This window comes from Apium graveolens, chromosome 11 (genome assembly GCF_009905375.1).
Source record: "Apium graveolens cultivar Ventura chromosome 11, ASM990537v1, whole genome shotgun sequence".
NCBI lineage: Eukaryota > Viridiplantae > Streptophyta > Magnoliopsida > Apiales > Apiaceae > Apium > Apium graveolens.
In genome coordinates this window covers 135,109,213-135,124,779 of record NC_133657.1, presented here as the reverse complement: position 1 = coordinate 135,124,779, position 15,567 = coordinate 135,109,213, and positions in this window count along the sequence as shown.

The window sequence follows — 15,567 nt, the reverse complement described above, 5'->3', positions numbered from 1 at the left end:
GTCTCCTTCTTTTTTCTTCAGCTTCAGCCTTATTTCTTTTCTTTGTTTCATCCCTTTCAATCAACCATTCAGCTAGAGATGATCTCCATGCCCTTGTAGCAGTATCCTTGCCTTTTAACAAACTTATCACTCTCTTAATTTATGTAGGGGCCAAAGAATCCATTAAGCTTTTGTTAAGAAGAGTGAATGTACCATCTTCAAAATAAATTCTGACTTCTCTCAAGGATACAATCCAAACTCTAACAATTTCCTCAGCTAGATATTGGAAATGGTCTTCATCTAAGGTGCACCAATTTAGAGGTAGAAAGTCAGATTCCTTAAAGCAATTATAGATGGCCCTTTCAGTGACTTCTTTTTTCTTTGTAGGCTTGACTTTCTTAGGTTTTCTCCCAACAGATTTGAGCTTGAATTTTAGTGAAGGCTTGGCTAAAGTTAGGGTTGTCATTTTCTTGAGATTGATGTGGTTTGAGGTGATTGGAATTTTTAGGAAAGAGTTGGTTGTTTGTTTGTATAGAAATTTTGGCTTAGATGATTGGGAAGGTTTGATGTTTGAGATAGTTGATGTTGTAGGTTGAGCTGAGGTTTGAGTTGGTTGTGTTTGGATTTTTAGGGTTGTTTGAGTTTTTGATTCATCATTAGGCTTTCTACTCTTCCTCTCACCTCTTCTCTTCTTTTCTTCATCTTCTTGTCATTCTCCTTCTTCTCTCCACCCTTGCTCCTAGATGGCTTACTGAACTGACTAGGATTTGAGCCAGAAGGATTTTGGTCATTCTTCTTCTGCTCATCATCATCCAAGTCATCCTTGTTGAACTGTGTTGTTAGATATATTTGATAATGTCATGGCTAATATGATTTATGTTTAGTTTTCAGATCTTAATTAAACAGGATAAATTAGTACTTACTGGAAGTCAGGACTTAAGGATATCAGTACTTATATTATAAGGAGATAATCATCAGAAGATGGATATCAGAACTTAAGTACTGAAGGACATTCAGATAAGGACAGCAGCTGATTAAAGAAAAGAAGATCGAGACAAACATAAGAAGAGATATGCATGAAGAAGGAATTCTATGAAGAATAGAATACTTGGAAGAAAAGATATCTGATTGATATATTTTAGGAAGCAGAATTATATTCCATATCAATTAGCGATTATCTTGTAACTGTGTAGTATATAAACATAGACATAGGGTTTACACTATAAGTGTTATCATATTCGAGAAGATTATTCATTGTAACCCTAGCAGCTCTCGTGATATTTGTTCATCACTGAGAGGTAACAGTTCCATACTGTAACAGAGTTTATTGTTTCAATAAAGTTTGTTTTCTGTTACTTAAGTTATTAAAGTTTGATTTGATTGTACTTTACACTGTATTCACCCCCTCTACAGTGTGTGTGTGACCTAACAAGTGGTATCAGAGCCTATCTGTTAACGCACAAATAGTTTAAGATCCAAACACAATCATGTCTGACAGAGAAACTCCAACTAAGCCTACCAAAACTGAAGAACCTCTAAAGACACAAATTCAAAGTCGGTATGAGACCATCAGAGTTCCCATACTGAGACCATCTGAATTTGCCATATGGAAGGTGAGGATGACCATGTTTCTGGAAGCTACATATCCAGAATATCTTGATAGAGTCAAGGAAGGACCTCACAAACCAACCAAGCTCGCAGTTGCAGTTGCAGGTGAAGCACCAAAGACTGTACCAAAGGAGAAGAGTGATTATACTGCTGAAGATATCGCATCAATTGCTAAGGATGCTAAGGTACGACACTTACTGCATAGTGCCATTAATAATGTAATGTCAAATAGGGTAATTAACTGCAAGACTGCAAAGGAGATATGGGATGCTCTGGAAACAAGGTGTCAGGGAACTGATACAATTAAAAAGAACAGGAAGACAATACTCACTCAAGAGTATGAACACTTTGACTCAAAGGCTAATGAGTCATTGACTGATTTATATGATAGATTTGTCAAACTCTTGAATGACTTGTCACTGGTTAATTAGGAGTATGATCTTGAAGATTCAAACCTTAAATTCCTGTTAGCTCTTCCTGAATGCTGGGATTTGAAGGCAACAACAATAAGAGACAACTACAATCTTGATGAAACAACTCTTGATGAAATTTATGGAATGCTCAAGACTCATGAACTTGAGATGGAACAAAGAAGCAAGAGGAAAGGAGGAAAGTCAAGGACAGTTGCTCTTAAGGCTGAAGAAGAATCCCCCAAGGCAGCTACCTCAAAGAAAGACAAGAGTAAAGCTCTTTTCACAAAGTCTGATACTGAGTCATCAAGTTCTGAAAGTGATGATGACCTAGAATCTGAAAGCTTGCCTGAGACTGATGCTGATGAGGAGATGATGAAGCTGTGTGCTCTTATGATGAAAGGGATCACAAAGATTGCATACAGGAAGTTCAGGAAGGGAAAGAAGTTTTCCAGGAAAGGCACAAGTTCTGATAAGAAGAATTTCAGAAGATCTGAGGGCAGAGGAGGAAAGTCTGACAGAGGAGATTACACCAATGTCAAATGCTATAACTGTGGTGAGAAAGGCCACATATCTCCTGATTGCAAGAAAGTGAAGAGTGACAAAGGCAAGGCTCTTGTCATAAAGAAGAAAAGCTGGACAGACACCTCAGACTCTGAAAGTGAGGAGAATTATGCTTTGATGGTAAATGCTGATAAAGCAAGTGCTGAAAGGAGTTCTGAAGCTGCTGAATCAAAGGTACCTCAGACTACTTATGCTTTTCATACTGATGATATTAATGAGTTGAGAAGATATCTTAAAACCATGTTTGTTAGTTATAGAGATCAAACTTTAACATGTGAAAGATTAACTTCTGAAAACCTTGCTTTTAAGAAAAGAAATGACTTCTTAAAAAAAGAGTTAGTTATGTTCCATCAAACTCAGAAAGATAGAGATGATGCCTTTTATGTTAGGGATGAAGTGCTAAAAATGAATGAATCTCTAAAAACCGAGTTAGAGAAGGAAAGAGAGGTTATCAGGACTTGGACTAACTTTGGCAGAACAACTCAAAATTTGTTAAGTAGTGAAAACTGGAAAGAGGGCTTAGGTTATGGAGAGGATAAGAATGATAAAGGAATTGTAGAAATTAAGCCTGTTGTTGTTAAGCAAAAGCCTAAGTTAAAACCTGTTAAGTTTGTAACTGTAAAGTCTGATAATGAGAAATCAGAAGTTAAAAAGGGATTAACTTCTGACAAACTAAAACAGGAAAAGACAGCTGAAGTAAACATAGGCTTAATGACTAAGAAGCAGCTTAAGCATAAGCTGAAAGATGTTAAGAACGCAAACAAGGTAAAATCACCTAGGAAAAATTGGAATGGAAAGGAAGGTGTGAATAAAAAAATAATTATAAGCCTGTTCCTAAAGCTCCTAGGAAAATGTGTCATAACTGTGGAAGTTCTAACCATCTGGCCTCTTTTTGCAGGAAGAATAAGAACATAAACTCCTTACCTTCAAAGTCAGGAGTTAAGAGTCAGTCTGTTAGATATAAGCCACAAAATTCTTGTTTTCATTGTGGTATTTTATGGCATTCCATTTATATTTGTAAGGAATATCATAGTTTGTACTATGATTATTATCAAATAAAACCTTCTTTAAAGAAAGTTTCCATTGTTCCTTCTAGTGTAAATTCTGATTCAAAGTCTGATAGTGCAAGTTCTGATAAGAAAAATGTTAACATAAACTCTGATGCTAAATCTGCTGCAAATGTTAACAAACTTGATAAGACCAAAGGATCCAAGCAAGTCTGGGTCCTTAAAACTAATCATTAGTGGTCTTTGTGATTGCAGGGCAACAGGAAAAACATCCTGGTTCTGGACAGTGGATGTTTAGGACATATGACTGGAAATAAAGCCCTGCTATCAGACTTTGAGGAGAAAGCTGGCCCAAGTGTTTCTTATGGAGATGGCAACATTGGAAAAACATTGGGATATGGCAATATCAATCTTGGGAATGTCATCATTAAAGAAGTAGCTCTGGTCTCAGGACTTAAACATAATCTGCTGAGTATAAGTCAAATCTGTGACAGAGGTTATCATGTTGATTTCTTTGAAGAACACTGTGAAGTTGTGAGTAAATTTAAAGGTAAAGTTATTCTGAAAGGATACAGGCGTGGTAACATTTATGAAGCTAAGCTTTCAACAAGTACTGATGGTTCTGCAATCTGTCTGATGAGTAGAGCATCAATTGAAGAAAGCTAGAATTGGCACAAGAAACTCTCACATTTAAATTTCAACAATATAAATGAGTTGGTCAAGAAAGATCTTGTGAGAGGACTGCCAAAGTCAGTATTTGCTCCTGATGGCCTTTGTGATTCTTGTCAGAAGGCCAAACAAAGAAAATCTTCATTCAAGAGCAAGACTGAATCATCAATTCTTGAGCCTTATTACCTACTACATGTTGATCTATTTGGTCCAGTAAATGTCCTGTCTATTGCAAAGAAGAAATATGCTATGGTCATAGTGGATGAGTTCACCAGATACACATGGGTGTATTTCTTGCACACAAAAAGTGAAACTGCATCTATCTTGATTGATCATGTCAAACAACTGGATAAATTGGTCAAAGATTCTGTGAAGACAATAAGGAGTGATAATGGCACTGAGTTCAAGAATCTGATAATGGAAGAGTTCTGTAAAAATCATGGAATCAAGCAGGAATTCTATGCTCCTGGAACTCCACAGCAAAATAGAGTTGTTGAAAGAAAGAATAGAACTCTCATTGAAGCTGTACGTACAATGCTTGAAGAAGCAAAGCTTCCAACCTATTTCTGGGCTGAAGCTGTGCAGACTGCTTGTTTTACTCAAAATGCAACACTCATTAACAAGCAAGGAAAGACACCATATGAGATGGTGAAGAAAAAGAAGCCAAATCTGAAGTATTTTCATGTATTTGGATGCAAGTGTTTTATTCTCAAGACTCATCCTGAACAGCTATCCAAATTTGATGAAGGAATTTTTGTTGGATATCCACTTTCCACAAAAGCCTTCAGAGTCTATAATTTGAGAACAAGAGTGGTCATGGAATCTATCAATGTCTCTTTTGATGACAAGAAGATTACTGGACTTGAAGATTTTATTTATCATGATCAGCTGAGATTTGAAAATGAAAACTCAAATTCTGATACTGAAAATCCTGACAATCTAAGTCCTGATACTGCAAACTCTGATGGATTAAACTCTGATGTTATTGAAACTATGGTGACTACGCCAAAGGAAGATGCACCTATGAAGGGGGAGCATACACAAGATCTTACCACATCTCAAGAAGCATCAGAACATACATTTGGCTCTTTAAGTTCTGATTCGTCAAGTTCTGATAAGCCAAGTTCTGATAATTCTGAAAATCTAAATTCTGAAGAATCCAACTCAGAGAGTTTAGTTTTAGGGGGAGCATCAGAAAATGAAAATGAAGACAACATGGATCATGGGGAGCATCCAGTTCTAGAGAAAACCTTCCATCTGCAAGGAAGTGGACTAAATCACATACACCTGATTTGATAATTGGAAATCCTGATGCAGGTGTCAGAACTAGAACAACTACTTCAAATGAATGTCTTTACAATTCTTTTCTTTCTCAGACTGAGCCAAAGAAAGTGGAAGAAGCTCTTCAAGATGCTGATTGGGTGCAAGCAATGCAGGAAGAGTTAAATGAATTTGAAAGAAACAAAGTCTGGACCCCAGTGCCAAGACCAAAGAATAGATCTGTTGTTGGTACAAAGTGGGTATTCAAAAACAAAACTGACAGTAATGGCATAATTACAAGGAATAAGGCAAGGCTGGTTGCAAAAGGATATTCTCAACAGGAGGGAATTGATTATGATGAAACATTTGCACCAGTTGTTAGGTTAGAAGCCATAAGGATATTTTTGGCTTATGCTGCTCACAAAAAGTTTACTGTCTTTCAAATGGATGTGAAAAGTGCTTTTCTCAATGGAGAATTGGAGGAAGAAGTATATGTTGAACAACCTCCAGGCTTTGTAGATTCCAAATATCCAGATTATGTCTACAGGCTTGATAAAGCACTTTATGGACTTAAGCAAACTCCTAGAGCATGGTATGAGACTTTAGCTCAGTTTCTTCTGGAAAGTGAATTTAACAGAGGAACAATAGACAAAACACTGTTCTACCTCAACCATGGAAATGACTTACTTCTGGTCCAGATTTATGTTGATGATATCATTTTTGGGTCTACAAATGACAGACTTTGCAAAATGTTTGCCAAACTGATGTAGTCAAGGTATCAGATGAGTATGATGGGGGAACTTAGCTATTTTCTGGGCCTTTAAGTCAAGCAGAATGAGGAAGGCACATTTATTTGTCAAACTAAGTATACCAAAAACTTGCTGAAGAAATTTGGAATGCAAGATTGTTCAAGTGCATCCACTCCCATGGCCACTGCAACAAAACTGGACAATGATACTGGTAAATCAGTAGATATTACTGATTACAGAGGTATGATTGGCTCTCTACTCTATCTAACTTCTAGTAGACCTGATATCATGTATGCTACCTGTCTTTGTGCAAGATTTCAAGCAGATCCAAGAGAACCTCACTTAACAGCTGTGAAAAGAATTTTCAAGTATCTTAAGGGAACAACTGATCTGGGATTGTGGTATCCCAGAGAATCAGATTTTAAACTAATAGCTTACTCAGATGCAGATTTTGCAGGTTGCAAAATTGACAGGAAAAGCACAAGTGGAAGCTGCCAATTTCTTGGAGGCAAATTGGTTTCTTGGTTTAGCAAGAAACAAAAGTCAATCTCCACATCAACTGCAGAAGCAGAGTACATTGCTGTAGGAAGCTGTTGTGCACAGATTCTTTGGATGAAGAATCAGTTACTGGATTACGGGTTAATATATTTCAAAGTCCCTATTTACTGTGATAATCAAAGTGCTATTGCTATGACAGGTAATCCAGTTCAACACTCAATGACAAAGCACATCAGCATCAGGTACCACTTCATCAGGGAACATGTGGCTGAAGGTATAGTGGAATTGCACTTTGTTCCAACAGATCAACAACTAGCAGATATCTTCACAAAACCACTGTGTGAAGCTACTTTTACAAGATTGGTAAATGAACTTGGAATGGTTTCAGGTTCTTTCTCTAAATCTGCTTAGTTTTGTTCTGATGCATCAGACTTTATGATCAGTATTTACAGAAATTACTCTCTTTGTGTATTCTGTGCTTAATTGAAAATTTGCTTAAGTACTAACGGTTGTCTGATGTAAGTTTCTAAACTCTGATAGTGATATGTCTGTTAATGTAACTACTCAATCCTATGAGGATACCTGTGCTAGATGCTGACCTAGTAGTCTTCAATAAACTAGGGATCCCATGTTAGAAGTAATTATTTCTGTGGAAATCTATTGACACAAGCAAATTCTGATATTGAGCTTAGTTGAGTTTACTTTGTCTATCTTATTCCTAAGTCACAAACTGGAATAACGCTTCTCATCTGTTAAGTTCTGACGCTAGTAAATCTGTTGAATGTACTAAGTGCTGATAAACCTCTCTTATCAAAAGAAAAAGAAAAGAATCAAGGATTAAAATTCAGGTACTCCTTTGAGATCTAGAGTACAAATGTGGAAGGGACGACCCAAGTGCATTGCTGGTATTAAGTAAATATGCATCAGAAAAGCAAAATATTTTCTTGGTGACTTTTCACACTCTATGATTGCTGGAGAAATACTCTGATAATAGCATAAATTCTGATAAGCAGTCATGACTCACTTACACTGAGAAGCCACTGTAAAATGGAATTTAAAAAGATGCACAAAATTAGCACAAAATAGTTGAGGTGGACTCAAGCATGAACTCATTCAATAGTAGGTTTCAGAATAATGACAGGTTTTTGGTAAAATTTTAGTTATGCCTTATTTCTAAGATATACTAAAGTGAATCAGACTTTACTCTTTGTCTGATATTTAGCTTAATGCACACACTAAACACTCCATATTAATGATGAAAATAACTGTGGTGATCTATGTTATTTTAGATGAACAGTTTCTGTGTCACATTGCACAAATTCTGAGGACACGTTCTGATTGCATGTTCTGATGATTAAGTTCGGAAGAAACTATATCAGAATTTGTGTGAGGACTTACTAAGATAGGCATTCATTTTTTGAGTTAAGAAATTATGTTCTGATAACTGTTAAGTTCTGATATAAGTCTAAGTTCTGATATTAAATTCTGATTCTTTACTTGACTTATTTGTGGATAAAATCTAAAAACAGTTTCATTTTAAATCAGACTATGTTTGGGTAGAATATTAATAGTCAATATCATTAGGGAAAGTGGTTCACAACACGTACAGTAATTTTTACTTGTTACTTATGTGCATTAACCATAACTTACACTTCTAATGACTGTTTTTCGTCTTCCCAGTCTAGGGAGATGAGGTAGAATTAATTCTACCTGTCAGCATTAAATTTCTTTGCGTCTCCTGGCCTTCTTTTGCCTATAAAAACAACCACTTCACATTAGCCTTCACATCAACTCTTTTATCACAAAACTCATCTCCATTTTCTTTATATCAAAAACACCATGGTCAATTACAATATGTTTTTGAACTATGAAACATTCAACATGGAGCTGAGCTGTGAAGCCTGGCAGCAGGAATGGCACGTCACTGTCATTCCTAATGAGATATGGGACTCAGTTCCCTAGGAGGTACTCACTCACCTCCTGTTCTTCTACATGGATTACCATCGCCATCTGGAGCGATTGAAGGAGGAAAGGTTGGAAGCTCTCCGCCAGCAAGAGCGAATCATCCGACTCACTATTCTGTTTGTCGAGAGTAGGAAAAAGAAATGATTTATTTTCTTCTTCCTATTTTTCTTCATCGTCATCCTTGCCCTGCTTCTTGAGCTAGGACTAAGGCTGTTGATGTTAGGTTTAGTAGCTTAGGACAATCTTGTAAAAGTTCTGATGTAATTTAAATTTCATGAATGTATTCTCTTAATATGTTAATGAAATTTCCTTTTTTTTGCAAGTTCTTGTCTCTGAGGTGTTTTATAATGCATTGATGAATCCTGATAAATATTCATATTCTGATGACCATTACAATTTAAATTTAAATTAAGTTCTGATTTTATGTTATCAGTACTTGTTCCCTTGATTTATTTTGGTCATTCTCACTCGAATTTTTTTTCAGAATATTGGTGTTGCAGTGAAACATAATTGAATAAGTGGAAACAGTTTCAATTTTGAATTAAAACTGATTTACCTTGATTAATGGAATTACTGGGTAAGTGGAACGGTTTTTCCTTGAAAAACTGCAAGTGGGTAAGTAATGATTACTGTTTTCTCGTGCCCATTAACTATTCATTATTACTGCATGTCTAACAGGTGTCCAACGGTTATATTTTTTTTCAAAGTATAAGTAAGACAGAGAGAGGATTTTTTAATCTTTTATTCACTTTTATACTTTATCTCTCTATTTGCTTTTACTCTCTTTCTTCTCCTAACGTTGGTTTTTCATATAGACATTCTATCAAACACCTAACAGGCACTCTTAAATCTCGATTATTTTCATGGCACCTAAGGATTTAATCATTGATGGAGCTAAATTTGTTCCAAATAACTATGCTGCAATTCTTGATAATGCTGAAGCTCCGTCTGAGTTGCATTTTGTGCAAGATCTTCTTGCACACAGTGAAATCGGGTATGCATTGACCTAACCTTCAACCTTTTCGAGCCAACAAGTTCTGACATTTTGGAGGACTGGAAACTTTGATAATGGTGGTCAAAATGGTACTCCTAGTATTGTTTTCGAAGTGGGTGATTCTACATATGGGGTAACTCCTGGTACAATTCGCAAGGCCCTACATCTACCAGAAGGATGTACTTTTCAACCCCGGAGGAATCAGCTCTTAAAGAGTTCATGGCTAGTTTGGGGTATGAGCAGAGTTTGGCAAAGCTTGGGTAGTTGAAACGGGCTCATATCAGAAAAGAATGGAGCTTTTTCTTTGACTGCATAACTAAAGCTTTTGGGAATAAATGTTCAAACTTTGATGCTATTCCTATAATGAGTCAGCACATCGAGTATGCTATCATTAACCAAACTCATTTTGATTTTGCAACTGCTGTGATAGGTTTTATTGGGGATATGATGACAGAAGATAGGAATGTTGTCTACTTTGCTAGATTTTGTCAGCTTATTTTTAACCATTGTTGTGCTGATGACCCTCAACCTACCACTGACTTAACTCCATCTTTCAAAATTGCAAAACGAGCCTTTAATGATTTGGTTAATGCTGATGTTAAGAAAAAGGTGGTTAGACCCTTACAGATTCCTCAATCTGTAAAACAGATCTTAGTAAATGCTGATCCTGATACCTACATATCTGTTTATTTTGATGTCCAACCAACCACCACATCTCAAAGTCCACAACAACCATCAGAACATACCACTCATACTACTCAACCTACCCTCAGACAATATCTCAAATCATATCTCTCCACTTCACAGACAGTTCAACCTTCATCCTCAACACCCACTGTGAAGCCTTCATCTTCCAAGGCTAAGAGGACAAAGACTGTTTCTCAAACACCTCAAAAGAGAAGGAGGTTTGTTTTGAGAGATGAATCTGATAGTGAGGAACAGGTTTCTACTTCAGAACCTGTTAATAAAGAAGCTGAGAAAGTTCCTTCTCAGAAGGATTCTACAATTGGGGGATCTAGGCTTCTCAAAAGGCTTAGAAGAATGACTGTTGATGAAACTCCTAAGGAATCCATATCTTCAAAGAGATACAAGAAACAGAGGGCAAAAAGGCCAGTTTCAGATGATGAGGAAACAGCAGCTAAGAAAGGAGATCAGGAATCTCTGATCTCACAAGAACCAGAATCTGCTAAAGCCACTGCTTCTCCATTAACTCCAACTAAGGAAGCTGCTACTGAAAAGGTCAACACACCATCTGTGTCTCCTAAGACTGTATCTCCTGTTAATTCAGGCACAAGTACTGATATTGATATCCAGAACTTGGTTGTGTCTGAAGTACTTTACTTAGAAGCTCCAGTAGCAACTAATCCATCAACTACACCTGTTACTGATGCTGTTCAAACTCCAGAATTATCTACTACACCTTCTCTGCATCTAGATGCTGATGATCAGAATATAGGTGAGCATCAGGATATGGCTGTTGATCAGAACTTGGAACCAGATCAGCAATTAGAGGATGATCCTGAAGCCTCCATTGCTACTCATACTGTTGTTTTATCAGAAGATACTGATTTTGTAAATTCTGATGCTGAAAATGCTGGAGATACTGGTGATGCTGCTCTAACTGCAGATGCTGATGAAGCAGGTCCTTCAGGACATGCTCCTTAACAAACTGTTCTTAAATATGAACTTATTAAGAAGTTTGTTACAAAAGAAGCACCAGTGCCTTGGAGTGAAACTCCTGCAGGTCAGGAGTGGACCAAGGAATGGAACTCAGTTACCTGTGCTCCATCTGCACAGCATCTTGCTGAGCACTTGACTAAAGCTGATGAGATGTTAATTAATGATGATTTCAAAACACAACTTAGAGTCACTGCATTGAGTACTAAACATCTACAAGGTCTTCATTCAACTACTCATGCAGAGTTACATAAGATTCAGGAAGAATTCATTAAGCAAGAACAAGTTCAGAAGATTGACAAGAAAAAAATTCTTCCAACCTACCTTTGACAGAGTTGCTTATATTGAGAAGACTCAAGAGAAACAACAAGCTCAAATTGATGATATTCTGAAAAATCAAGCTTCTCAGCAATCTCAACTTAATGAAATCCAAGCCTCAGTGGAATTGCTTGTCTCTCTTCTCTTACCTGCTGATGCCAAAAAGGGGGAGAAAGTAATTAAGTCCAAATGCAAAACTGATAAGACATTGAAGAGGAAGGATGATGAAAAGGATGACCAAGGAAACTCTGGAATGGGTAGAGGTCATAGTCAAGGTAGAGGTTTCTCATCAAGAAAAGCTGAAATCACAAGTCACATGACAAGTTCTGATACTGGAAAAAGAATTAGTTCTGCTACTGGTTAAAGGATAAGTTCTGATGAACTTTTAGATCTTGATGAAGAAATGTCAAGACAGTTATTTCTTTAGAAAAATCCAGGAATGGACTTGGAGAGTTTAATGGAAGAAGAAGCCAGACTTAAATCAGAGACAGTAACATCTAAATCTGAAGCTTCTGGTAAAAAGACACTTCCAAAACTCAAAGGCATTGTGATAAAAGAAAGGACAAATACTGAAGCAACATTGGCTAAATCACAACCGCAGATAGATCCAAGATCCAAGGGTAAAGAAAAACTTGGTGAACCTATCAAGGTTTATGTGCCTCCTGAGAATGAAGAAATCACTGATGAAAAGGATGATCTTGCTCTGACTTCAAGAAAAGTTTTTAAGACAACCTCTGACATGGCTCAAGTTGTTCAGAGTCAAGAGATAGTAAGTTCTAATATTTCGAAGAAGCAAGTAACCTCTGACATAGCTCTAGTTAACTTGATATCAGAAGATAAATCAAAGACACTCCTACCAGGATTCACTAAAGCAAAACAGACTCAACCTTTGAAGACTGCTGCAAGTGGTTTTGAAGCAAGAGTAGTTACTGGAAAGGAAGCAAGAGATAAAACTGGATTGGGAAGTGCTGATGAAAGAAGAATACAGAACACTACCAATGATCCAACTTCCTTGAGTGAACCAGGTATTGGAGCAACTCCTGAGAGATTGAATCAACTGGAATCTGTACAAATGGTTTACTATACCTACTTAAAAGAACACATCTTGTTGTACTTCATGACAGATGGTAGGGTTTATCATATAAGGCAAAATGCCATTCCATTGAAGTATTTTGAAGAACTGGAGCATGTACTATTCTTACTTCAAGTGAATGACAGATTAACAGAAAGTGCTGCAAACTATTTGAAGGATCAGATTCAGGGACAGAAAAGACTTTATTCTGTTAAGTCTGACAGCACATATCTTCCAAAGTACAGAGATCACAAGGGTGATATAGTTGAAATGAAGCCCAACACTGCTAAGATTATAACTACCTTTCTGGGTTACAGGGCTGTGGAATTCAATCTTGAGTCTGATAAAGCATATTTGATCAGACTGGATCAGGATATAAGAAAAGCTAAGATTAATGATCTCAGGGCTGCAATCTTCAAATTGGTGAAGATACTGCAGAGCTTAAAGATGCTAAAAGGAGGATGATTGATGAACTCAGATATGCTGAGAAATGTTTGTTGAAGAACTATCTCAGAACAACTGCTGACATCAGAGAGATCAGAAGATGAAGCCAAGTCAAGATCTACAACTGCTTAAATTCTGATATTTGTACATATTGAAGTTGTTATCAGAAATTAAAAATTGGTAAAGCTTTAAGGACTGTAAGTTGTAGTTATCTAGTCTAATTCTCATGCATTTGTACTTAATGTTTTTGACATCATCAAATATCTGTTAAACTTGTATATTATGCTAATTTACAAGTTGGGGGAGATTGTTAGATATATTTGATAATGTCATGGCTAATATGATTTATGTTTAGTTTTCAGATCTTACTTAAACAGGATAAATCAGTACTTACTGGAATCAGGACTTAAGGATATCAGTACTTATATTATCAGGAGATAATCATCAGAAGATGGATATCAGAACTTAAGTACTGAAGGACGTTCAGATAAGGACAACAGCTGATTAAAGGAAAGAAGATCGAGATAAACATAAGAAGAGATATGCATGAAGAAGGAATTCTATGAAGAATAGAATACTTGGAAGAAAAGATATCTGATTGATATATTTTAGGAAGCAAAATTATATTCCATATCAATTAGCAATTATCTTGTAACTTTGTAGTATATAAACACAGACATAGGGTTTACACTATAAGTGTTATCATATTCGAGAAGATTATTCATTGTAAACCTAGCAGATCTCGTGATATTTGTTCATCACTGAGAGGTAACAGTTCCATACTGTAACAGAGTTTATTGTTTCAATAAAGTTTGTTTTTTGTTACTTAAGTTATTAAAGTTCAATTTGATTATACTTTACACTGTATTCACCCCCTCTACAATGTGTGTGTGACCTAACATGTGTTTTGGGCAAGTTGACTTCTTCATTTTCCAGATATCTCCTCAGTAGCTTTATCATTTCCATATCATCATTGTTCTTGTTTTTTTTAGCTTTTAAGCTAGTTCCTAGGATCATGATAAGCTTCTTGTTGCTCATAACACAGTGTTTGGTGATATTGAAATGTCTGAATTGTCTGGTTGTTGGACAGATGTATGTTATACCCTTGCTTGGCTGTAGATATGCTTCAGGGAAGGCAGCTACTTGAGCATCTCTCAGTGTAGTTAATAGCATGATATCTTCATGAGTTATAACTTTAACTTTGCTGATAAAGATATCTAACTCAGATGCCCTCCTTGAGACAAGGCAATTGAGAGACACCAGCATACATCTGTTTGTCCCTGAGTCATTTGCATTAACCACTATCTTCTCTTCCAAAAAGTTGTCCTTATTAACCTTGATAACTCGTATAAAATTGATTCTCTTGTCCAGGGCCTTTTTATATGTGAAGTGATTGTTGTTGAGAGAAGCTTTTAAGGCTTTGAGTAGTTCTTCAGACATTCTGCTCAGACCAGGTCCTTCAGCAGACCTAATAAGTCTCTCCATGTTAAGATCAACTTCTTTAGATTTCTTTTCATCACCATGGACTTGCTGTTGAGATGATCTTGATCGTGTCAACGTAGCCTATATCTCCCCCTTAATCTTGTTGACAGTCATTAGAAGAGGAGTAGGAATTTCATGCCTTACTTGTTCAGGAAGAGAAGGTAGTGGTATGTTGAGTTTACCCATAATGGCTCCCAAAGCTATAGAATTCTGCATTTGAAGATGCTTATGGGAGTCCACCAGGGTTTGGATATCTGTTTGTTGGTTCTTGACAAAAGATGTCAAGGCTTGAACTTGGGCAGTGAGAGAGGAGTTAGAAACTTGCAATGCTGTGACTTGGCCTTGTAGAGACTAAATTTGCAGATTTGTTGAAGTGGATCCATGCTGATAAGAGCTACTAGATGTGCCAGAGTGTTCTTCTACAGCCTGTTTGATCCCTTCCATTAGCAAAGCTGAAGGCTTATATCTGCTCTGGTGAAGTTGATCCAGCTGGATTTTGGTCTCATTTGACTGAGTAATTTGTTGCTGGATCACTGTATGGAGATTGGCGAAGGATAGTTTGAGGTTTTTGACTTCCTTCTCAATAGAGGCAAGATCCATCCTTGCCATGTGCTCAGTATAATGCTTGAATTTAGAAGAGATCTGCTCTTGAGATGGTATGATCTTGTCCATTTTCTCATTCACCAGTTTTCTGATTCTGTCTTCGTGGCCAATAAGCTTGATTTCAAGAGCCTTACCAAATAGATGAAAAGCTTTTAGCTGAGCTTTGTATACATCTGAAATGGCATCATAGACAGCCTCTGGACTCAAGTCTTTTACATTGCTGCCCAGAATAGTAACATACTCTTCTCTGAATCTGGCCATAACTTGA